Here is a 16,760-nt window from a genome sequence, read left to right as displayed (position 1 = left end):
AGATGTATCAGCTATTTGAGTAACATAATTGTGCATTCGAGACGCTAGCTGCGTCTTCCTCGGTAGTATAGTGGTTAGTATCCCCGCCTGTCACGCGGGAGACCGGGGTTCGATTCCCCGCCGGGGAGGCACATCCGATTTTTAATTGCTGCTCTATCACTCGCCGAACTTAGTGTAGGACGTTTGCGGCTACTAGCACCATATCTCTCGCACAAGGGCAACTGCCTACAGCGCATCCTCGGTAGTATAGTGGTTAGTATCCCCGCCTGTCACGCGGGAGACCGGGGTTCGATTCCCCGCCGGGGAGGTGCGATTTTTATCTCACAAACCTGTTCGAGTGTTGCCCGTATGGGGGTCGTAAGAGCATTAACTTTGCGATCGTGGAGTGTAGTTGGCGCGAAATCTTAAAAAATGCTACATCTTAGGAAGTGGTTCTCGCATTCTTCACACTTCAGAATTACGGGGTTTGCTGTTAACGCTGAGTCAAAGCACCCCAGCCCACGCTGTGGGCGTAATAATCGAGCTCGACGCAGTCCGCAAAATAAATAATTTTAGCAGAGCGTGGTTTCGATCCACGGACCTCTGGGTTATGGGCCCAGCACGCTTCCACTGCGCCACTCTGCTGGCTAGGCTTGCGCCCGCTCTTCGCCACGTGACGTGGGACACTTGGAAAGTGTTGTCTGCGTCGCTTTCACACGCCTGTATTTAATTGCGTATCATCTCCTACAGCTCTCAGCTTGACTTGTCTCGACTTTGCTCGACTGACGCTACGCTGACGCTTGCAGGCAGCGATATTTACCACGATCGACTCGACATGCAGCTGCGAGATGCACAGGAGCAACAAAGCACTCCACGATGCGGCGACATACGAAATCCACTGCCCAGCTACGCGTCGGCAACTAACAAAATGCTGACCCTGCCAGGATTCGAACCTGGAATCTTCTGATACGTAGTCAGACGCGTTATCCGTTGCGCCACAGGGCCAATGGCAGCACTTCTTTCTACGAGACAAGTGCAATTCGCTAAGAAACGTGTTCTCCATGGCTGAGCAAGCTCCCAAGGAAGGTACCTTTCGTGCAGCTGCGTGGCCGCAGTGCGCCTGCAGAGCTTAGAGCTTGCCACGCATCTGCTCTCGCTGTTCGACAGGTAGCAGAAGGCAAGGCGCGCGTTTTCCCGCGTTTTCTCGACGACGAGAGCCGGTTGATATGCATGTAAGCGTAGCATATGAAACAAGAATAGCACGAAGCATTGGTAGTCAGGTGCCAAAGTCGCAGTATGGCATCAGGTGGCGATCGTATGTTTCTGTGGCCACCACTGGTTTGCAGCAAAGTGAATACCGCTAACTGAGAGCGCCGTGTTGTAGCCCCAGTGGCGCAATTGGTTAGCGCACGGTACTTATAAGGCAGTAGCCGTGAGCAATGCCGGGGTTGTGAGTTCGAGCCTCACCTGGGGCATACTTTTATTTCATAGCAGCTGTCTCTGACAGCAACAGGAGGCTAGGTTTGAGATGTATCAGCTATTTGAGTAACATAATTGTGCATTCGAGACGCTAGCTGCGTCTTCCTCGGTAGTATAGTGGTTAGTATCCCCGCCTGTCACGCGGGAGACCGGGGTTCGATTCCCCGCCGGGGAGGCACATCCGATTTTTAATTGCTGCTCTATCACTCGCCGAACTTAGTGTAGGACGTTTGCGGCTACTAGCACCATATCTCTCGCACAAGGGCAACTGCCTACAGCGCATCCTCGGTAGTATAGTGGTTAGTATCCCCGCCTGTCACGCGGGAGACCGGGGTTCGATTCCCCGCCGGGGAGGTGCGATTTTTATCTCACAAACCTGTTCGAGTGTTGCCCGTATGGGGGTCGTAAGAGCATTAACTTTGCGATCGTGGAGTGTAGTTGGCGCGAAATCTTAAAAAATGCTACATCTTAGGAAGTGGTTCTCGCATTCTTCACACTTCAGAATTACGGGGTTTGCTGTTAACGCTGAGTCAAAGCACCCCAGCCCACGCTGTGGGCGTAATAATCGAGCTCGACGCAGTCCGCAAAATAAATAATTTTAGCAGAGCGTGGTTTCGATCCACGGACCTCTGGGTTATGGGCCCAGCACGCTTCCACTGCGCCACTCTGCTGGCTAGGCTTGCGCCCGCTCTTCGCCACGTGATGTGGGACACTTGGAAAGTGTTGTCTGCGTCGCTTTCACACGCCTGTATTTAATTGCGTATCATCTCCTACAGCTCTCAGCTTGACTTGTCTCGACTTTGCTCGACTGACGCTACGCTGACGCTTGCAGGCAGCGATATTTACCACGATCGACTCGACATGCAGCTGCGAGATGCACAGGAGCAACAAAGCACTCCACGATGCGGCGACATACGAAATCCACTGCCCAGCTACGCGTCGGCAACTAACAAAATGCTGACCCTGCCAGGATTCGAACCTGGAATCTTCTGATACGTAGTCAGACGCGTTATCCGTTGCGCCACAGGGCCAATGGCAGCACTTCTTTCTACGAGACAAGTGCAATTCGCTAAGAAACGTGTTCTCCATGGCTGAGCAAGCTCCCAAGGAAGGTACCTTTCGTGCAGCTGCGTGGCCGCAGTGCGCCTGCAGAGCTTAGAGCTTGCCACGCATCTGCTCTCGCTGTTCGACAGGTAGCAGAAGGCAAGGCGCGCGTTTTCCCGCGTTTTCTCGACGACGAGAGCCGGTTGATATGCATGTAAGCGTAGCATATGAAACAAGAATAGCACGAAGCATTGGTAGTCAGGTGCCAAAGTCGCAGTATGGCATCAGGTGGCGATCGTATGTTTCTGTGGCCACCACTGGTTTGCAGCAAAGTGAATACCGCTAACTGAGAGCGCCGTGTTGTAGCCCCAGTGGCGCAATTGGTTAGCGCACGGTACTTATAAGGCAGTAGCCGTGAGCAATGCCGGGGTTGTGAGTTCGAGCCTCACCTGGGGCATACTTTTATTTCATAGCAGCTGTCTCTGACAGCAACAGGAGGCTAGGTTTGAGATGTATCAGCTATTTGAGTAACATAATTGTGCATTCGAGACGCTAGCTGCGTCTTCCTCGGTAGTATAGTGGTTAGTATCCCCGCCTGTCACGCGGGAGACCGGGGTTCGATTCCCCGCCGGGGAGGCACATCCGATTTTTAATTGCTGCTCTATCACTCGCCGAACTTAGTGTAGGACGTTTGCGGCTACTAGCACCATATCTCTCGCACAAGGGCAACTGCCTACAGCGCATCCTCGGTAGTATAGTGGTTAGTATCCCCGCCTGTCACGCGGGAGACCGGGGTTCGATTCCCCGCCGGGGAGGTGCGATTTTTATCTCACAAACCTGTTTGAGTGTTGCCCGTATGGGGGTCGTAAGAGCATTAACTTTGCGATCGTGGAGTGTAGTTGGCGCGAAATCTTAAAAAATGCTACATCTTAGGAAGTGGTTCTCGCATTCTTCACACTTCAGAATTACGGGGTTTGCTGTTAACGCTGAGTCAAAGCACCCCAGCCCACGCTGTGGGCGTAATAATCGAGCTCGACGCAGTCCGCAAAATAAATAATTTTAGCAGAGCGTGGTTTCGATCCACGGACCTCTGGGTTATGGGCCCAGCACGCTTCCACTGCGCCACTCTGCTGGCTAGGCTTGCGCCCGCTCTTCGCCACGTGACGTGGGACACTTGGAAAGTGTTGTCTGCGTCGCTTTCACACGCCTGTATTTAATTGCGTATCATCTCCTACAGCTCTCAGCTTGACTTGTCTCGACTTTGCTCGACTGACGCTACGCTGACGCTTGCAGGCAGCGATATTTACCACGATCGACTCGACATGCAGCTGCGAGATGCACAGGAGCAACAAAGCACTCCACGATGCGGCGACATACGAAATCCACTGCCCAGCTACGCGTCGGCAACTAACAAAATGCTGACCCTGCCAGGATTCGAACCTGGAATCTTCTGATCCGTAGTCAGACGCGTTATCCGTTGCGCCACAGGGCCAATGGCAGCACTTCTTTCTACGAGACAAGTGCAATTCGCTAAGAAACGTGTTCTCCATGGCTGAGCAAGCTCCCAAGGAAGGTACCTTTCGTGCAGCTGCGTGGCCGCAGTGCGCCTGCAGAGCTTAGAGCTTGCCACGCATCTGCTCTCGCTGTTCGACAGGTAGCAGAAGGCAAGGCGCGCGTTTTCCCGCGTTTTCTCGACGACGAGAGCCGGTTGATATGCATGTAAGCGTAGCATATGAAACAAGAATAGCACGAAGCATTGGTAGTCAGGTGCCAAAGTCGCAGTATGGCATCAGGTGGCGATCGTATGTTTCTGTGGCCACCACAGGTTTGCAGCAAAGTGAATACCGCTAACTGAGAGCGCCGTGTTGTAGCCCCAGTGGCGCAATTGGTTAGCGCACGGTACTTATAAGGCAGTAGCCGTGAGCAATGCGGGGGTTGTGAGTTCGAGCCTCACCTGGGGCATACTTTTATTTCATAGCAGCTGTCTCTGACAGCAACAGGAGGCTAGGTTTGAGATGTATCAGCTATTTGAGTAACATAATTGTGCATTCGAGACGCTAGCTGCGTCTTCCTCGTTAGTATAGTGGTTAGTATCCCCGCCTGTCACGCGGGAGACCGGGGTTCGATTCCCCGCCGGGGAGGCACATCCGATTTTTAATTGCTGCTCTATCACTCGCCGAACTTAGTGTAGGACGTTTGCGGCTACTAGCACCATATCTCTCGCACAAGGGCAACTGCCTACAGCGCATCCTCGGTAGTATAGTGGTTAGTATCCCCGCCTGTCACGCGGGAGACCGGGGTTCGATTCCCCGCCGGGGAGGTGCGATTTTTATCTCACAAACCTGTTCGAGTGTTGCCCGTATGGGGGTCGTAAGAGCATTAACTTTGCGATCGTGGAGTGTAGTTGGCGCGAAATCTTAAAAAATGCTACATCTTAGGAAGTGGTTCTCGCATTCTTCACACTTCAGAATTACGGGGTTTGCTGTTAACGCTGAGTCAAAGCACCCCAGCCCACGCTGTGGGCGTAATAATCGAGCTCGACGCAGTCCGCAAAATAAATAATTTTAGCAGAGCGTGGTTTCGATCCACGGACCTCTGGGTTATGGGCCCAGCACGCTTCCACTGCGCCACTCTGCTGGCTAGGCTTGCGCCCGCTCTTCGCCACGTGACGTGGGACACTTGGAAAGTGTTGTCTGCGTCGCTTTCACACGCCTGTATTTAATTGCGTATCATCTCCTACAGCTCTCAGCTTGACTTGTCTCGACTTTGCTCGACTGACGCTACGCTGACGCTTGCAGGCAGCGATATTTACCACGATCGACTCGACATGCAGCTGCGAGATGCACAGGAGCAACAAAGCACTCCACGATGCGGCGACATACGAAATCCACTGCCCAGCTACGCGTCGGCAACTAACAAAATGCTGACCCTGCCAGGATTCGAACCTGGAATCTTCTGATCCGTAGTCAGACGCGTTATCCGTTGCGCCACAGGGCCAATGGCAGCACTTCTTTCTACGAGACAAGTGCAATTCGCTAAGAAACGTGTTCTCCATGGCTGAGCAAGCTCCCAAGGAAGGTACCTTTCGTGCAGCTGCGTGGCCGCAGTGCGCCTGCAGAGCTTAGAGCTTGCCACGCATCTGCTCTCGCTGTTCGACAGGTAGCAGAAGGCAAGGCGCGCGTTTTCCCGCGTTTTCTCGACGACGAGAGCCGGTTGATATGCATGTAAGCGTAGCATATGAAACAAGAATAGCACGAAGCATTGGTAGTCAGGTGCCAAAGTCGCAGTATGGCATCAGGTGGCGATCGTATGTTTCTGTGGCCACCACTGGTTTGCAGCAAAGTGAATACCGCTAACTGAGAGCGCCGTGTTGTAGCCCCAGTGGCGCAATTGGTTAGCGCACGGTACTTATAAGGCAGTAGCCGTGAGCAATGCCGGGGTTGTGAGTTCGAGCCTCACCTGAGGCATACTTTTATTTCATAGCAGCTGTCTCTGACAGCAACAGGAGGCTAGGTTTGAGATGTATCAGCTATTTGAGTAACATAATTGTGCATTCGAGACGCTAGCTGCGTCTTCCTCGGTAGTATAGTGGTTAGTATCCCCGCCTGTCACGCGGGAGACCGGGGTTCGATTCCCCGCCGGGGAGGCACATCCGATTTTTAATTGCTGCTCTATCACTCGCCGAACTTAGTGTAGGACGTTTGCGGCTACTAGCACCATATCTCTCGCACAAGGGCACCTGCCTACAGCGCATCCTCGGTAGTATAGTGGTTAGTATCCCCGCCTGTCACGCGGGAGACCGGGGTTCGATTCCCCGCCGGGGAGGTGCGATTTTTATCTCACAAACCTGTTCGAGTGTTGCCCGTATGGGGGTCGTAAGAGCATTAACTTTGCGATCGTGGAGTGTAGTTGGCGCGAAATCTTAAAAAATGCTACATCTTAGGAAGTGGTTCTCGCATTCTTCACACTTCAGAATTACGGGGTTTGCTGTTAACGCTGAGTCAAAGCACCCCAGCCCACGCTGTGGGCGTAATAATCGAGCTCGACGCAGTCCGCAAAATAAATAATTTTAGCAGAGCGTGGTTTCGATCCACGGACCTCTGGGTTATGGGCCCAGCACGCTTCCACTGCGCCACTCTGCTGGCTAGGCTTGCGCCCGCTCTTCGCCACGTGACGTGGGACACTTGGAAAGTGTTGTCTGCGTCGCTTTCACACGCCTGTATTTAATTGCGTATCATCTCCTACAGCTCTCAGCTTGACTTGTCTCGACTTTGCTCGACTGACGCTACGCTGACGCTTGCAGGCAGCGATATTTACCACGATCGACTCGACATGCAGCTGCGAGATGCACAGGAGCAACAAAGCACTCCACGATGCGGCGACATACGAAATCCACTGCCCAGCTACGCGTCGGCAACTAACAAAATGCTGACCCTGCCAGGATTCGAACCTGGAATCTTCTGATACGTAGTCAGACGCGTTATCCGTTGCGCCACAGGGCCAATGGCAGCACTTCTTTCTACGAGACAAGTGCAATTCGCTAAGAAACGTGTTCTCCATGGCTGAGCAAGCTCCCAAGGAAGGTACCTTTCGTGCAGCTGCGTGGCCGCAGTGCGCCTGCAGAGCTTAGAGCTTGCCACGCATCTGCTCTCGCTGTTCGACAGGTAGCAGAAGGCAAGGCGCGCGTTTTCCCGCGTTTTCTCGACGACGAGAGCCGGTTGATATGCATGTAAGCGTAGCATATGAAACAAGAATAGCACGAAGCATTGGTAGTCAGGTGCCAAAGTCGCAGTATGGCATCAGGTGGCGATCGTATGTTTCTGTGGCCACCACTGGTTTGCAGCAAAGTGAATACCGCTAACTGAGAGCGCCGTGTTGTAGCCCCAGTGGCGCAATTGGTTAGCGCACGGTACTTATAAGGCAGTAGCCGTGAGCAATGCCGGGGTTGTGAGTTCGAGCCTCACCTGGGGCATACTTTTATTTCATAGCAGCTGTCTCTGACAGCAACAGGAGGCTAGGTTTGAGATGTATCAGCTATTTGAGTAACATAATTGTGCATTCGAGACGCTAGCTGCGTCTTCCTCGGTAGTATAGTGGTTAGTATCCCCGCCTGTCACGCGGGAGACCGGGGTTCGATTCCCCGCCGGGGAGGCACATCCGATTTTTAATTGCTGCTCTATCACTCGCCGAACTTAGTGTAGGACGTTTGCGGCTACTAGCACCATATCTCTCGCACAAGGGCAACTGCCTACAGCGCATCCTCGGTAGTATAGTGGTTAGTATCCCCGCCTGTCACGCGGGAGACCGGGGTTCGATTCCCCGCCGGGGAGGTGCGATTTTTATCTCACAAACCTGTTCGAGTGTTGCCCGTATGGGGGTCGTAAGAGCATTAACTTTGCGATCGTGGAGTGTAGTTGGCGCGAAATCTTAAAAAATGCTACATCTTAGGAAGTGGTTCTCGCATTCTTCACACTTCAGAATTACGGGGTTTGCTGTTAACGCTGAGTCAAAGCACCCCAGCCCACGCTGTGGGCGTAATAATCGAGCTCGACGCAGTCCGCAAAATAAATAATTTTAGCAGAGCGTGGTTTCGATCCACGGACCTCTGGGTTATGGGCCCAGCACGCTTCCACTGCGCCACTCTGCTGGCTAGGCTTGCGCCCGCTCTTCGCCACGTGACGTGGGACACTTGGAAAGTGTTGTCTGCGTCGCTTTCACACGCCTGTATTTAATTGCGTATCATCTCCTACAGCTCTCAGCTTGACTTGTCTCGACTTTGCTCGACTGACGCTACGCTGACGCTTGCAGGCAGCGATATTTACCACGATCGACTCGACATGCAGCTGCGAGATGCACAGGAGCAACAAAGCACTCCACGATGCGGCGACATACGAAATCCACTGCCCAGCTACGCGTCGGCAACTAACAAAATGCTGACCCTGCCAGGATTCGAACCTGGAATCTTCTGATCCGTAGTCAGACGCGTTATCCGTTGCGCCACAGGGCCAATGGCAGCACTTCTTTCTACGAGACAAGTGCAATTCGCTAAGAAACGTGTTCTCCATGGCTGAGCAAGCTCCCAAGGAAGGTACCTTTCGTGCAGCTGCGTGGCCGCAGTGCGCCTGCAGAGCTTAGAGCTTGCCACGCATCTGCTCTCGCTGTTCGACAGGTAGCAGAAGGCAAGGCGCGCGTTTTCCCGCGTTTTCTCGACGACGAGAGCCGGTTGATATGCATGTAAGCGTAGCATATGAAACAAGAATAGCACGAAGCATTGGTAGTCAGGTGCCAAAGTCGCAGTATGGCATCAGGTGGCGATCGTATGTTTCTGTGGCCACCACTGGTTTGCAGCAAAGTGAATACCGCTAACTGAGAGCGCCGTGTTGTAGCCCCAGTGGCGCAATTGGTTAGCGCACGGTACTTATAAGGCAGTAGCCGTGAGCAATGCCGGGGTTGTGAGTTCGAGCCTCACCTGAGGCATACTTTTATTTCATAGCAGCTGTCTCTGACAGCAACAGGAGGCTAGGTTTGAGATGTATCAGCTATTTGAGTAACATAATTGTGCATTCGAGACGCTAGCTGCGTCTTCCTCGGTAGTATAGTGGTTAGTATCCCCGCCTGTCACGCGGGAGACCGGGGTTCGATTCCCCGCCGGGGAGGCACATCCGATTTTTAATTGCTGCTCTATCACTCGCCGAACTTAGTGTAGGACGTTTGCGGCTACTAGCACCATATCTCTCGCACAAGGGCACCTGCCTACAGCGCATCCTCGGTAGTATAGTGGTTAGTATCCCCGCCTGTCACGCGGGAGACCGGGGTTCGATTCCCCGCCGGGGAGGTGCGATTTTTATCTCACAAACCTGTTCGAGTGTTGCCCGTATGGGGGTCGTAAGAGCATTAACTTTGCGATCGTGGAGTGTAGTTGGCGCGAAATCTTAAAAAATGCTACATCTTAGGAAGTGGTTCTCGCATTCTTCACACTTCAGAATTACGGGGTTTGCTGTTAACGCTGAGTCAAAGCACCCCAGCCCACGCTGTGGGCGTAATAATCGAGCTCGACGCAGTCCGCAAAATAAATAATTTTAGCAGAGCGTGGTTTCGATCCACGGACCTCTGGGTTATGGGCCCAGCACGCTTCCACTGCGCCACTCTGCTGGCTAGGCTTGCGCCCGCTCTTCGCCACGTGACGTGGGACACTTGGAAAGTGTTGTCTGCGTCGCTTTCACACGCCTGTATTTAATTGCGTATCATCTCCTACAGCTCTCAGCTTGACTTGTCTCGACTTTGCTCGACTGACGCTACGCTGACGCTTGCAGGCAGCGATATTTACCACGATCGACTCGACATGCAGCTGCGAGATGCACAGGAGCAACAAAGCACTCCACGATGCGGCGACATACGAAATCCACTGCCCAGCTACGCGTCGGCAACTAACAAAATGCTGACCCTGCCAGGATTCGAACCTGGAATCTTCTGATACGTAGTCAGACGCGTTATCCGTTGCGCCACAGGGCCAATGGCAGCACTTCTTTCTACGAGACAAGTGCAATTCGCTAAGAAACGTGTTCTCCATGGCTGAGCAAGCTCCCAAGGAAGGTACCTTTCGTGCAGCTGCGTGGCCGCAGTGCGCCTGCAGAGCTTAGAGCTTGCCACGCATCTGCTCTCGCTGTTCGACAGGTAGCAGAAGGCAAGGCGCGCGTTTTCCCGCGTTTTCTCGACGACGAGAGCCGGTTGATATGCATGTAAGCGTAGCATATGAAACAAGAATAGCACGAAGCATTGGTAGTCAGGTGCCAAAGTCGCAGTATGGCATCAGGTGGCGATCGTATGTTTCTGTGGCCACCACTGGTTTGCAGCAAAGTGAATACCGCTAACTGAGAGCGCCGTGTTGTAGCCCCAGTGGCGCAATTGGTTAGCGCACGGTACTTATAAGGCAGTAGCCGTGAGCAATGCCGGGGTTGTGAGTTCGAGCCTCACCTGGGGCATACTTTTATTTCATAGCAGCTGTCTCTGACAGCAACAGGAGGCTAGGTTTGAGATGTATCAGCTATTTGAGTAACATAATTGTGCATTCGAGACGCTAGCTGCGTCTTCCTCGGTAGTATAGTGGTTAGTATCCCCGCCTGTCACGCGGGAGACCGGGGTTCGATTCCCCGCCGGGGAGGCACATCCGATTTTTAATTGCTGCTCTATCACTCGCCGAACTTAGTGTAGGACGTTTGCGGCTACTAGCACCATATCTCTCGCACAAGGGCAACTGCCTACAGCGCATCCTCGGTAGTATAGTGGTTAGTATCCCCGCCTGTCACGCGGGAGACCGGGGTTCGATTCCCCGCCGGGGAGGTGCGATTTTTATCTCACAAACCTGTTCGAGTGTTGCCCGTATGGGGGTCGTAAGAGCATTAACTTTGCGATCGTGGAGTGTAGTTGGCGCGAAATCTTAAAAAATGCTACATCTTAGGAAGTGGTTCTCGCATTCTTCACACTTCAGAATTACGGGGTTTGCTGTTAACGCTGAGTCAAAGCACCCCAGCCCACGCTGTGGGCGTAATAATCGAGCTCGACGCAGTCCGCAAAATAAATAATTTTAGCAGAGCGTGGTTTCGATCCACGGACCTCTGGGTTATGGGCCCAGCACGCTTCCACTGCGCCACTCTGCTGGCTAGGCTTGCGCCCGCTCTTCGCCACGTGACGTGGGACACTTGGAAAGTGTTGTCTGCGTCGCTTTCACACGCCTGTATTTAATTGCGTATCATCTCCTACAGCTCTCAGCTTGACTTGTCTCGACTTTGCTCGACTGACGCTACGCTGACGCTTGCAGGCAGCGATATTTACCACGATCGACTCGACATGCAGCTGCGAGATGCACAGGAGCAACAAAGCACTCCACGATGCGGCGACATACGAAATCCACTGCCCAGCTACGCGTCGGCAACTAACAAAATGCTGACCCTGCCAGGATTCGAACCTGGAATCTTCTGATACGTAGTCAGACGCGTTATCCGTTGCGCCACAGGGCCAATGGCAGCACTTCTTTCTACGAGACAAGTGCAATTCGCTAAGAAACGTGTTCTCCATGGCTGAGCAAGCTCCCAAGGAAGGTACCTTTCGTGCAGCTGCGTGGCCGCAGTGCGCCTGCAGAGCTTAGAGCTTGCCACGCATCTGCTCTCGCTGTTCGACAGGTAGCAGAAGGCAAGGCGCGCGTTTTCCCGCGTTTTCTCGACGACGAGAGCCGGTTGATATGCATGTAAGCGTAGCATATGAAACAAGAATAGCACGAAGCATTGGTAGTCAGGTGCCAAAGTCGCAGTATGGCATCAGGTGGCGATCGTATGTTTCTGTGGCCACCACTGGTTTGCAGCAAAGTGAATACCGCTAACTGAGAGCGCCGTGTTGTAGCCCCAGTGGCGCAATTGGTTAGCGCACGGTACTTATAAGGCAGTAGCCGTGAGCAATGCCGGGGTTGTGAGTTCGAGCCTCACCTGGGGCATACTTTTATTTCATAGCAGCTGTCTCTGACAGCAACAGGAGGCTAGGTTTGAGATGTATCAGCTATTTGAGTAACATAATTGTGCATTCGAGACGCTAGCTGCGTCTTCCTCGGTAGTATAGTGGTTAGTATCCCCGCCTGTCACGCGGGAGACCGGGGTTCGATTCCCCGCCGGGGAGGCACATCCGATTTTTAATTGCTGCTCTATCACTCGCCGAACTTAGTGTAGGACGTTTGCGGCTACTAGCACCATATCTCTCGCACAAGGGCAACTGCCTACAGCGCATCCTCGGTAGTATAGTGGTTAGTATCCCCGCCTGTCACGCGGGAGACCGGGGTTCGATTCCCCGCCGGGGAGGTGCGATTTTTATCTCACAAACCTGTTCGAGTGTTGCCCGTATGGGGGTCGTAAGAGCATTAACTTTGCGATCGTGGAGTGTAGTTGGCGCGAAATCTTAAAAAATGCTACATCTTAGGAAGTGGTTCTCGCATTCTTCACACTTCAGAATTACGGGGTTTGCTGTTAACGCTGAGTCAAAGCACCCCAGCCCACGCTGTGGGCGTAATAATCGAGCTCGACGCAGTCCGCAAAATAAATAATTTTAGCAGAGCGTGGTTTCGATCCACGGACCTCTGGGTTATGGGCCCAGCACGCTTCCACTGCGCCACTCTGCTGGCTAGGCTTGCGCCCGCTCTTCGCCACGTGACGTGGGACACTTGGAAAGTGTTGTCTGCGTCGCTTTCACACGCCTGTATTTAATTGCGTATCATCTCCTACAGCTCTCAGCTTGACTTGTCTCGACTTTGCTCGACTGACGCTACGCTGACGCTTGCAGGCAGCGATATTTACCACGATCGACTCGACATGCAGCTGCGAGATGCACAGGAGCAACAAAGCACTCCACGATGCGGCGACATACGAAATCCACTGCCCAGCTACGCGTCGGCAACTAACAAAATGCTGACCCTGCCAGGATTCGAACCTGGAATCTTCTGATCCGTAGTCAGACGCGTTATCCGTTGCGCCACAGGGCCAATGGCAGCACTTCTTTCTACGAGACAAGTGCAATTCGCTAAGAAACGTGTTCTCCATGGCTGAGCAAGCTCCCAAGGAAGGTACCTTTCGTGCAGCTGCGTGGCCGCAGTGCGCCTGCAGAGCTTAGAGCTTGCCACGCATCTGCTCTCGCTGTTCGACAGGTAGCAGAAGGCAAGGCGCGCGTTTTCCCGCGTTTTCTCGACGACGAGAGCCGGTTGATATGCATGTAAGCGTAGCATATGAAACAAGAATAGCACGAAGCATTGGTAGTCAGGTGCCAAAGTCGCAGTATGGCATCAGGTGGCGATCGTATGTTTCTGTGGCCACCACAGGTTTGCAGCAAAGTGAATACCGCTAACTGAGAGCGCCGTGTTGTAGCCCCAGTGGCGCAATTGGTTAGCGCACGGTACTTATAAGGCAGTAGCCGTGAGCAATGCGGGGGTTGTGAGTTCGAGCCTCACCTGGGGCATACTTTTATTTCATAGCAGCTGTCTCTGACAGCAACAGGAGGCTAGGTTTGAGATGTATCAGCTATTTGAGTAACATAATTGTGCATTCGAGACGCTAGCTGCGTCTTCCTCGTTAGTATAGTGGTTAGTATCCCCGCCTGTCACGCGGGAGACCGGGGTTCGATTCCCCGCCGGGGAGGCACATCCGATTTTTAATTGCTGCTCTATCACTCGCCGAACTTAGTGTAGGACGTTTGCGGCTACTAGCACCATATCTCTCGCACAAGGGCAACTGCCTACAGCGCATCCTCGGTAGTATAGTGGTTAGTATCCCCGCCTGTCACGCGGGAGACCGGGGTTCGATTCCCCGCCGGGGAGGTGCGATTTTTATCTCACAAACCTGTTCGAGTGTTGCCCGTATGGGGGTCGTAAGAGCATTAACTTTGCGATCGTGGAGTGTAGTTGGCGCGAAATCTTAAAAAATGCTACATCTTAGGAAGTGGTTCTCGCATTCTTCACACTTCAGAATTACGGGGTTTGCTGTTAACGCTGAGTCAAAGCACCCCAGCCCACGCTGTGGGCGTAATAATCGAGCTCGACGCAGTCCGCAAAATAAATAATTTTAGCAGAGCGTGGTTTCGATCCACGGACCTCTGGGTTATGGGCCCAGCACGCTTCCACTGCGCCACTCTGCTGGCTAGGCTTGCGCCCGCTCTTCGCCACGTGACGTGGGACACTTGGAAAGTGTTGTCTGCGTCGCTTTCACACGCCTGTATTTAATTGCGTATCATCTCCTACAGCTCTCAGCTTGACTTGTCTCGACTTTGCTCGACTGACGCTACGCTGACGCTTGCAGGCAGCGATATTTACCACGATCGACTCGACATGCAGCTGCGAGATGCACAGGAGCAACAAAGCACTCCACGATGCGGCGACATACGAAATCCACTGCCCAGCTACGCGTCGGCAACTAACAAAATGCTGACCCTGCCAGGATTCGAACCTGGAATCTTCTGATCCGTAGTCAGACGCGTTATCCGTTGCGCCACAGGGCCAATGGCAGCACTTCTTTCTACGAGACAAGTGCAATTCGCTCAAGAAACGTGTTCTCCATGGCTGAGCAAGCTCCCAAGGAAGGTACCTTTCGTGCAGCTGCGTGGCCGCAGTGCGCCTGCAGAGCTTAGAGCTTGCCACGCATCTGCTCTCGCTGTTCGACAGGTAGCAGAAGGCAAGGCGCGCGTTTTCCCGCGTTTTCTCGACGACGAGAGCCGGTTGATATGCATGTAAGCGTAGCATATGAAACAAGAATAGCACGAAGCATTGGTAGTCAGGTGCCAAAGTCGCAGTATGGCATCAGGTGGCGATCGTATGTTTCTGTGGCCACCACTGGTTTGCAGCAAAGTGAATACCGCTAACTGAGAGCGCCGTGTTGTAGCCCCAGTGGCGCAATTGGTTAGCGCACGGTACTTATAAGGCAGTAGCCGTGAGCAATGCCGGGGTTGTGAGTTCGAGCCTCACCTGGGGCATACTTTTATTTCATAGCAGCTGTCTCTGACAGCAACAGGAGGCTAGGTTTGAGATGTATCAGCTATTTGAGTAACATAATTGTGCATTCGAGACGCTAGCTGCGTCTTCCTCGGTAGTATAGTGGTTAGTATCCCCGCCTGTCACGCGGGAGACCGGGGTTCGATTCCCCGCCGGGGAGGCACATCCGATTTTTAATTGCTGCTCTATCACTCGCCGAACTTAGTGTAGGACGTTTGCGGCTACTAGCACCATATCTCTCGCACAAGGGCAACTGCCTACAGCGCATCCTCGGTAGTATAGTGGTTAGTATCCCCGCCTGTCACGCGGGAGACCGGGGTTCGATTCCCCGCCGGGGAGGTGCGATTTTTATCTCACAAACCTGTTCGAGTGTTGCCCGTATGGGGGTCGTAAGAGCATTAACTTTGCGATCGTGGAGTGTAGTTGGCGCGAAATCTTAAAAAATGCTACATCTTAGGAAGTGGTTCTCGCATTCTTCACACTTCAGAATTACGGGGTTTGCTGTTAACGCTGAGTCAAAGCACCCCAGCCCACGCTGTGGGCGTAATAATCGAGCTCGACGCAGTCCGCAAAATAAATAATTTTAGCAGAGCGTGGTTTCGATCCACGGACCTCTGGGTTATGGGCCCAGCACGCTTCCACTGCGCCACTCTGCTGGCTAGGCTTGCGCCCGCTCTTCGCCACGTGACGTGGGACACTTGGAAAGTGTTGTCTGCGTCGCTTTCACACGCCTGTATTTAATTGCGTATCATCTCCTACAGCTCTCAGCTTGACTTGTCTCGACTTTGCTCGACTGACGCTACGCTGACGCTTGCAGGCAGCGATATTTACCACGATCGACTCGACATGCAGCTGCGAGATGCACAGGAGCAACAAAGCACTCCACGATGCGGCGACATACGAAATCCACTGCCCAGCTACGCGTCGGCAACTAACAAAATGCTGACCCTGCCAGGATTCGAACCTGGAATCTTCTGATACGTAGTCAGACGCGTTATCCGTTGCGCCACAGGGCCAATGGCAGCACTTCTTTCTACGAGACAAGTGCAATTCGCTAAGAAACGTGTTCTCCATGGCTGAGCAAGCTCCCAAGGAAGGTACCTTTCGTGCAGCTGCGTGGCCGCAGTGCGCCTGCAGAGCTTAGAGCTTGCCACGCATCTGCTCTCGCTGTTCGACAGGTAGCAGAAGGCAAGGCGCGCGTTTTCCCCGCGTTTTCTCGACGACGAGAGCCGGTTGATATGCATGTAAGCGTAGCATATGAAACAAGAATAGCACGAAGCATTGGTAGTCAGGTGCCAAAGTCGCAGTATGGCATCAGGTGGCGATCGTATGTTTCTGTGGCCACCACTGGTTTGCAGCAAAGTGAATACCGCTAACTGAGAGCGCCGTGTTGTAGCCCCAGTGGCGCAATTGGTTAGCGCACGGTACTTATAAGGCAGTAGCCGTGAGCAATGCCGGGGTTGTGAGTTCGAGCCTCACCTGGGGCATACTTTTATTTCATAGCAGCTGTCTCTGACAGCAACAGGAGGCTAGGTTTGAGATGTATCAGCTATTTGAGTAACATAATTGTGCATTCGAGACGCTAGCTGCGTCTTCCTCGGTAGTATAGTGGTTAGTATCCCCGCCTGTCACGCGGGAGACCGGGGTTCGATTCCCCGCCGGGGAGGCACATCCGATTTTTAATTGCTGCTCTATCACTCGCCGAACTTAGTGTAGGACGTTTGCGGCTACTAGCACCATA

At 53.1% G+C, this 16,760-nt stretch overlaps 56 non-coding genes across 56 annotated transcripts; 34 read left to right on the top strand and 22 right to left on the bottom strand.

Annotated features, from left to right (window-relative positions):
- The first annotated feature begins 56 nt into the window (after positions 1-56).
- Trnad-guc lies at positions 57-128 on the top strand. Its single transcript has one exon. It is a non-coding gene; the product is annotated as a tRNA-Asp (tRNA).
- A 107-nt stretch (positions 129-235) lies between these two features.
- Positions 236-307, top strand: Trnad-guc. Its single transcript has one exon. It is a non-coding gene; the product is annotated as a tRNA-Asp (tRNA).
- Positions 308-552: 245 nt separating this feature from the next.
- Positions 553-624, bottom strand: Trnam-cau. The gene has a single exon. It is a non-coding gene; the product is annotated as a tRNA-Met (tRNA).
- Positions 625-911: 287 nt separating this feature from the next.
- Trnar-acg lies at positions 912-984 on the bottom strand. Its single transcript has one exon. It is a non-coding gene; the product is annotated as a tRNA-Arg (tRNA).
- A 378-nt stretch (positions 985-1,362) lies between these two features.
- Trnai-uau lies at positions 1,363-1,454 on the top strand. The gene is given in 2 exon segments: positions 1,363-1,400; positions 1,419-1,454. It is a non-coding gene; the product is annotated as a tRNA-Ile (tRNA).
- Positions 1,455-1,561: 107 nt separating this feature from the next.
- On the top strand, positions 1,562-1,633 carry Trnad-guc. Its single transcript has one exon. It is a non-coding gene; the product is annotated as a tRNA-Asp (tRNA).
- Positions 1,634-1,740: 107 nt separating this feature from the next.
- Trnad-guc lies at positions 1,741-1,812 on the top strand. The gene has a single exon. It is a non-coding gene; the product is annotated as a tRNA-Asp (tRNA).
- Positions 1,813-2,057: 245 nt separating this feature from the next.
- On the bottom strand, positions 2,058-2,129 carry Trnam-cau. The gene has a single exon. It is a non-coding gene; the product is annotated as a tRNA-Met (tRNA).
- Positions 2,130-2,416: 287 nt separating this feature from the next.
- Positions 2,417-2,489, bottom strand: Trnar-acg. The gene has a single exon. It is a non-coding gene; the product is annotated as a tRNA-Arg (tRNA).
- Positions 2,490-2,867: 378 nt separating this feature from the next.
- On the top strand, positions 2,868-2,959 carry Trnai-uau. Its single transcript is given in 2 exon segments — positions 2,868-2,905; positions 2,924-2,959. It is a non-coding gene; the product is annotated as a tRNA-Ile (tRNA).
- A 107-nt stretch (positions 2,960-3,066) lies between these two features.
- Trnad-guc lies at positions 3,067-3,138 on the top strand. Its single transcript has one exon. It is a non-coding gene; the product is annotated as a tRNA-Asp (tRNA).
- A 107-nt stretch (positions 3,139-3,245) lies between these two features.
- Trnad-guc lies at positions 3,246-3,317 on the top strand. Its single transcript has one exon. It is a non-coding gene; the product is annotated as a tRNA-Asp (tRNA).
- Positions 3,318-3,562: 245 nt separating this feature from the next.
- Positions 3,563-3,634, bottom strand: Trnam-cau. The gene has a single exon. It is a non-coding gene; the product is annotated as a tRNA-Met (tRNA).
- A 287-nt stretch (positions 3,635-3,921) lies between these two features.
- On the bottom strand, positions 3,922-3,994 carry Trnar-acg. Its single transcript has one exon. It is a non-coding gene; the product is annotated as a tRNA-Arg (tRNA).
- A 378-nt stretch (positions 3,995-4,372) lies between these two features.
- Positions 4,373-4,464, top strand: Trnai-uau. Its single transcript is given in 2 exon segments — positions 4,373-4,410; positions 4,429-4,464. It is a non-coding gene; the product is annotated as a tRNA-Ile (tRNA).
- A 107-nt stretch (positions 4,465-4,571) lies between these two features.
- Trnad-guc lies at positions 4,572-4,643 on the top strand. Its single transcript has one exon. It is a non-coding gene; the product is annotated as a tRNA-Asp (tRNA).
- Positions 4,644-4,750: 107 nt separating this feature from the next.
- On the top strand, positions 4,751-4,822 carry Trnad-guc. Its single transcript has one exon. It is a non-coding gene; the product is annotated as a tRNA-Asp (tRNA).
- Positions 4,823-5,067: 245 nt separating this feature from the next.
- Positions 5,068-5,139, bottom strand: Trnam-cau. Its single transcript has one exon. It is a non-coding gene; the product is annotated as a tRNA-Met (tRNA).
- A 287-nt stretch (positions 5,140-5,426) lies between these two features.
- Positions 5,427-5,499, bottom strand: Trnar-acg. Its single transcript has one exon. It is a non-coding gene; the product is annotated as a tRNA-Arg (tRNA).
- A 378-nt stretch (positions 5,500-5,877) lies between these two features.
- On the top strand, positions 5,878-5,969 carry Trnai-uau. The gene is given in 2 exon segments: positions 5,878-5,915; positions 5,934-5,969. It is a non-coding gene; the product is annotated as a tRNA-Ile (tRNA).
- A 107-nt stretch (positions 5,970-6,076) lies between these two features.
- Positions 6,077-6,148, top strand: Trnad-guc. The gene has a single exon. It is a non-coding gene; the product is annotated as a tRNA-Asp (tRNA).
- A 107-nt stretch (positions 6,149-6,255) lies between these two features.
- Positions 6,256-6,327, top strand: Trnad-guc. Its single transcript has one exon. It is a non-coding gene; the product is annotated as a tRNA-Asp (tRNA).
- A 245-nt stretch (positions 6,328-6,572) lies between these two features.
- Positions 6,573-6,644, bottom strand: Trnam-cau. The gene has a single exon. It is a non-coding gene; the product is annotated as a tRNA-Met (tRNA).
- A 287-nt stretch (positions 6,645-6,931) lies between these two features.
- On the bottom strand, positions 6,932-7,004 carry Trnar-acg. Its single transcript has one exon. It is a non-coding gene; the product is annotated as a tRNA-Arg (tRNA).
- Positions 7,005-7,382: 378 nt separating this feature from the next.
- On the top strand, positions 7,383-7,474 carry Trnai-uau. The gene is given in 2 exon segments: positions 7,383-7,420; positions 7,439-7,474. It is a non-coding gene; the product is annotated as a tRNA-Ile (tRNA).
- A 107-nt stretch (positions 7,475-7,581) lies between these two features.
- Positions 7,582-7,653, top strand: Trnad-guc. The gene has a single exon. It is a non-coding gene; the product is annotated as a tRNA-Asp (tRNA).
- Positions 7,654-7,760: 107 nt separating this feature from the next.
- Positions 7,761-7,832, top strand: Trnad-guc. Its single transcript has one exon. It is a non-coding gene; the product is annotated as a tRNA-Asp (tRNA).
- A 245-nt stretch (positions 7,833-8,077) lies between these two features.
- On the bottom strand, positions 8,078-8,149 carry Trnam-cau. Its single transcript has one exon. It is a non-coding gene; the product is annotated as a tRNA-Met (tRNA).
- A 287-nt stretch (positions 8,150-8,436) lies between these two features.
- Trnar-acg lies at positions 8,437-8,509 on the bottom strand. Its single transcript has one exon. It is a non-coding gene; the product is annotated as a tRNA-Arg (tRNA).
- A 378-nt stretch (positions 8,510-8,887) lies between these two features.
- On the top strand, positions 8,888-8,979 carry Trnai-uau. The gene is given in 2 exon segments: positions 8,888-8,925; positions 8,944-8,979. It is a non-coding gene; the product is annotated as a tRNA-Ile (tRNA).
- A 107-nt stretch (positions 8,980-9,086) lies between these two features.
- Positions 9,087-9,158, top strand: Trnad-guc. Its single transcript has one exon. It is a non-coding gene; the product is annotated as a tRNA-Asp (tRNA).
- Positions 9,159-9,265: 107 nt separating this feature from the next.
- Trnad-guc lies at positions 9,266-9,337 on the top strand. The gene has a single exon. It is a non-coding gene; the product is annotated as a tRNA-Asp (tRNA).
- A 245-nt stretch (positions 9,338-9,582) lies between these two features.
- On the bottom strand, positions 9,583-9,654 carry Trnam-cau. The gene has a single exon. It is a non-coding gene; the product is annotated as a tRNA-Met (tRNA).
- A 287-nt stretch (positions 9,655-9,941) lies between these two features.
- Positions 9,942-10,014, bottom strand: Trnar-acg. The gene has a single exon. It is a non-coding gene; the product is annotated as a tRNA-Arg (tRNA).
- A 378-nt stretch (positions 10,015-10,392) lies between these two features.
- Positions 10,393-10,484, top strand: Trnai-uau. The gene is given in 2 exon segments: positions 10,393-10,430; positions 10,449-10,484. It is a non-coding gene; the product is annotated as a tRNA-Ile (tRNA).
- Positions 10,485-10,591: 107 nt separating this feature from the next.
- Trnad-guc lies at positions 10,592-10,663 on the top strand. The gene has a single exon. It is a non-coding gene; the product is annotated as a tRNA-Asp (tRNA).
- A 107-nt stretch (positions 10,664-10,770) lies between these two features.
- On the top strand, positions 10,771-10,842 carry Trnad-guc. The gene has a single exon. It is a non-coding gene; the product is annotated as a tRNA-Asp (tRNA).
- Positions 10,843-11,087: 245 nt separating this feature from the next.
- Trnam-cau lies at positions 11,088-11,159 on the bottom strand. The gene has a single exon. It is a non-coding gene; the product is annotated as a tRNA-Met (tRNA).
- A 287-nt stretch (positions 11,160-11,446) lies between these two features.
- Trnar-acg lies at positions 11,447-11,519 on the bottom strand. The gene has a single exon. It is a non-coding gene; the product is annotated as a tRNA-Arg (tRNA).
- A 378-nt stretch (positions 11,520-11,897) lies between these two features.
- Positions 11,898-11,989, top strand: Trnai-uau. Its single transcript is given in 2 exon segments — positions 11,898-11,935; positions 11,954-11,989. It is a non-coding gene; the product is annotated as a tRNA-Ile (tRNA).
- A 107-nt stretch (positions 11,990-12,096) lies between these two features.
- Trnad-guc lies at positions 12,097-12,168 on the top strand. Its single transcript has one exon. It is a non-coding gene; the product is annotated as a tRNA-Asp (tRNA).
- Positions 12,169-12,275: 107 nt separating this feature from the next.
- Trnad-guc lies at positions 12,276-12,347 on the top strand. Its single transcript has one exon. It is a non-coding gene; the product is annotated as a tRNA-Asp (tRNA).
- A 245-nt stretch (positions 12,348-12,592) lies between these two features.
- Positions 12,593-12,664, bottom strand: Trnam-cau. Its single transcript has one exon. It is a non-coding gene; the product is annotated as a tRNA-Met (tRNA).
- Positions 12,665-12,951: 287 nt separating this feature from the next.
- Positions 12,952-13,024, bottom strand: Trnar-acg. The gene has a single exon. It is a non-coding gene; the product is annotated as a tRNA-Arg (tRNA).
- Positions 13,025-13,402: 378 nt separating this feature from the next.
- Trnai-uau lies at positions 13,403-13,494 on the top strand. Its single transcript is given in 2 exon segments — positions 13,403-13,440; positions 13,459-13,494. It is a non-coding gene; the product is annotated as a tRNA-Ile (tRNA).
- A 107-nt stretch (positions 13,495-13,601) lies between these two features.
- Trnad-guc lies at positions 13,602-13,673 on the top strand. Its single transcript has one exon. It is a non-coding gene; the product is annotated as a tRNA-Asp (tRNA).
- Positions 13,674-13,780: 107 nt separating this feature from the next.
- Positions 13,781-13,852, top strand: Trnad-guc. Its single transcript has one exon. It is a non-coding gene; the product is annotated as a tRNA-Asp (tRNA).
- A 245-nt stretch (positions 13,853-14,097) lies between these two features.
- On the bottom strand, positions 14,098-14,169 carry Trnam-cau. The gene has a single exon. It is a non-coding gene; the product is annotated as a tRNA-Met (tRNA).
- Positions 14,170-14,456: 287 nt separating this feature from the next.
- Positions 14,457-14,529, bottom strand: Trnar-acg. Its single transcript has one exon. It is a non-coding gene; the product is annotated as a tRNA-Arg (tRNA).
- A 379-nt stretch (positions 14,530-14,908) lies between these two features.
- Trnai-uau lies at positions 14,909-15,000 on the top strand. Its single transcript is given in 2 exon segments — positions 14,909-14,946; positions 14,965-15,000. It is a non-coding gene; the product is annotated as a tRNA-Ile (tRNA).
- A 107-nt stretch (positions 15,001-15,107) lies between these two features.
- Trnad-guc lies at positions 15,108-15,179 on the top strand. Its single transcript has one exon. It is a non-coding gene; the product is annotated as a tRNA-Asp (tRNA).
- Positions 15,180-15,286: 107 nt separating this feature from the next.
- Positions 15,287-15,358, top strand: Trnad-guc. Its single transcript has one exon. It is a non-coding gene; the product is annotated as a tRNA-Asp (tRNA).
- A 245-nt stretch (positions 15,359-15,603) lies between these two features.
- On the bottom strand, positions 15,604-15,675 carry Trnam-cau. The gene has a single exon. It is a non-coding gene; the product is annotated as a tRNA-Met (tRNA).
- Positions 15,676-15,962: 287 nt separating this feature from the next.
- Positions 15,963-16,035, bottom strand: Trnar-acg. The gene has a single exon. It is a non-coding gene; the product is annotated as a tRNA-Arg (tRNA).
- A 379-nt stretch (positions 16,036-16,414) lies between these two features.
- On the top strand, positions 16,415-16,506 carry Trnai-uau. The gene is given in 2 exon segments: positions 16,415-16,452; positions 16,471-16,506. It is a non-coding gene; the product is annotated as a tRNA-Ile (tRNA).
- Positions 16,507-16,613: 107 nt separating this feature from the next.
- Positions 16,614-16,685, top strand: Trnad-guc. The gene has a single exon. It is a non-coding gene; the product is annotated as a tRNA-Asp (tRNA).
- The last annotated feature ends 75 nt before the right edge of the window (positions 16,686-16,760 follow it).

The sequence above is a fragment of the Schistocerca americana genome, unplaced genomic scaffold, assembly GCF_021461395.2.
Source record: "Schistocerca americana isolate TAMUIC-IGC-003095 unplaced genomic scaffold, iqSchAmer2.1 HiC_scaffold_632, whole genome shotgun sequence".
Classification (NCBI taxonomy): domain Eukaryota; kingdom Metazoa; phylum Arthropoda; class Insecta; order Orthoptera; family Acrididae; genus Schistocerca; species Schistocerca americana.
The sequence above is the reverse complement of the archived record's forward strand: the minus strand, read 5'-3'. Positions and strand labels throughout refer to the sequence as shown.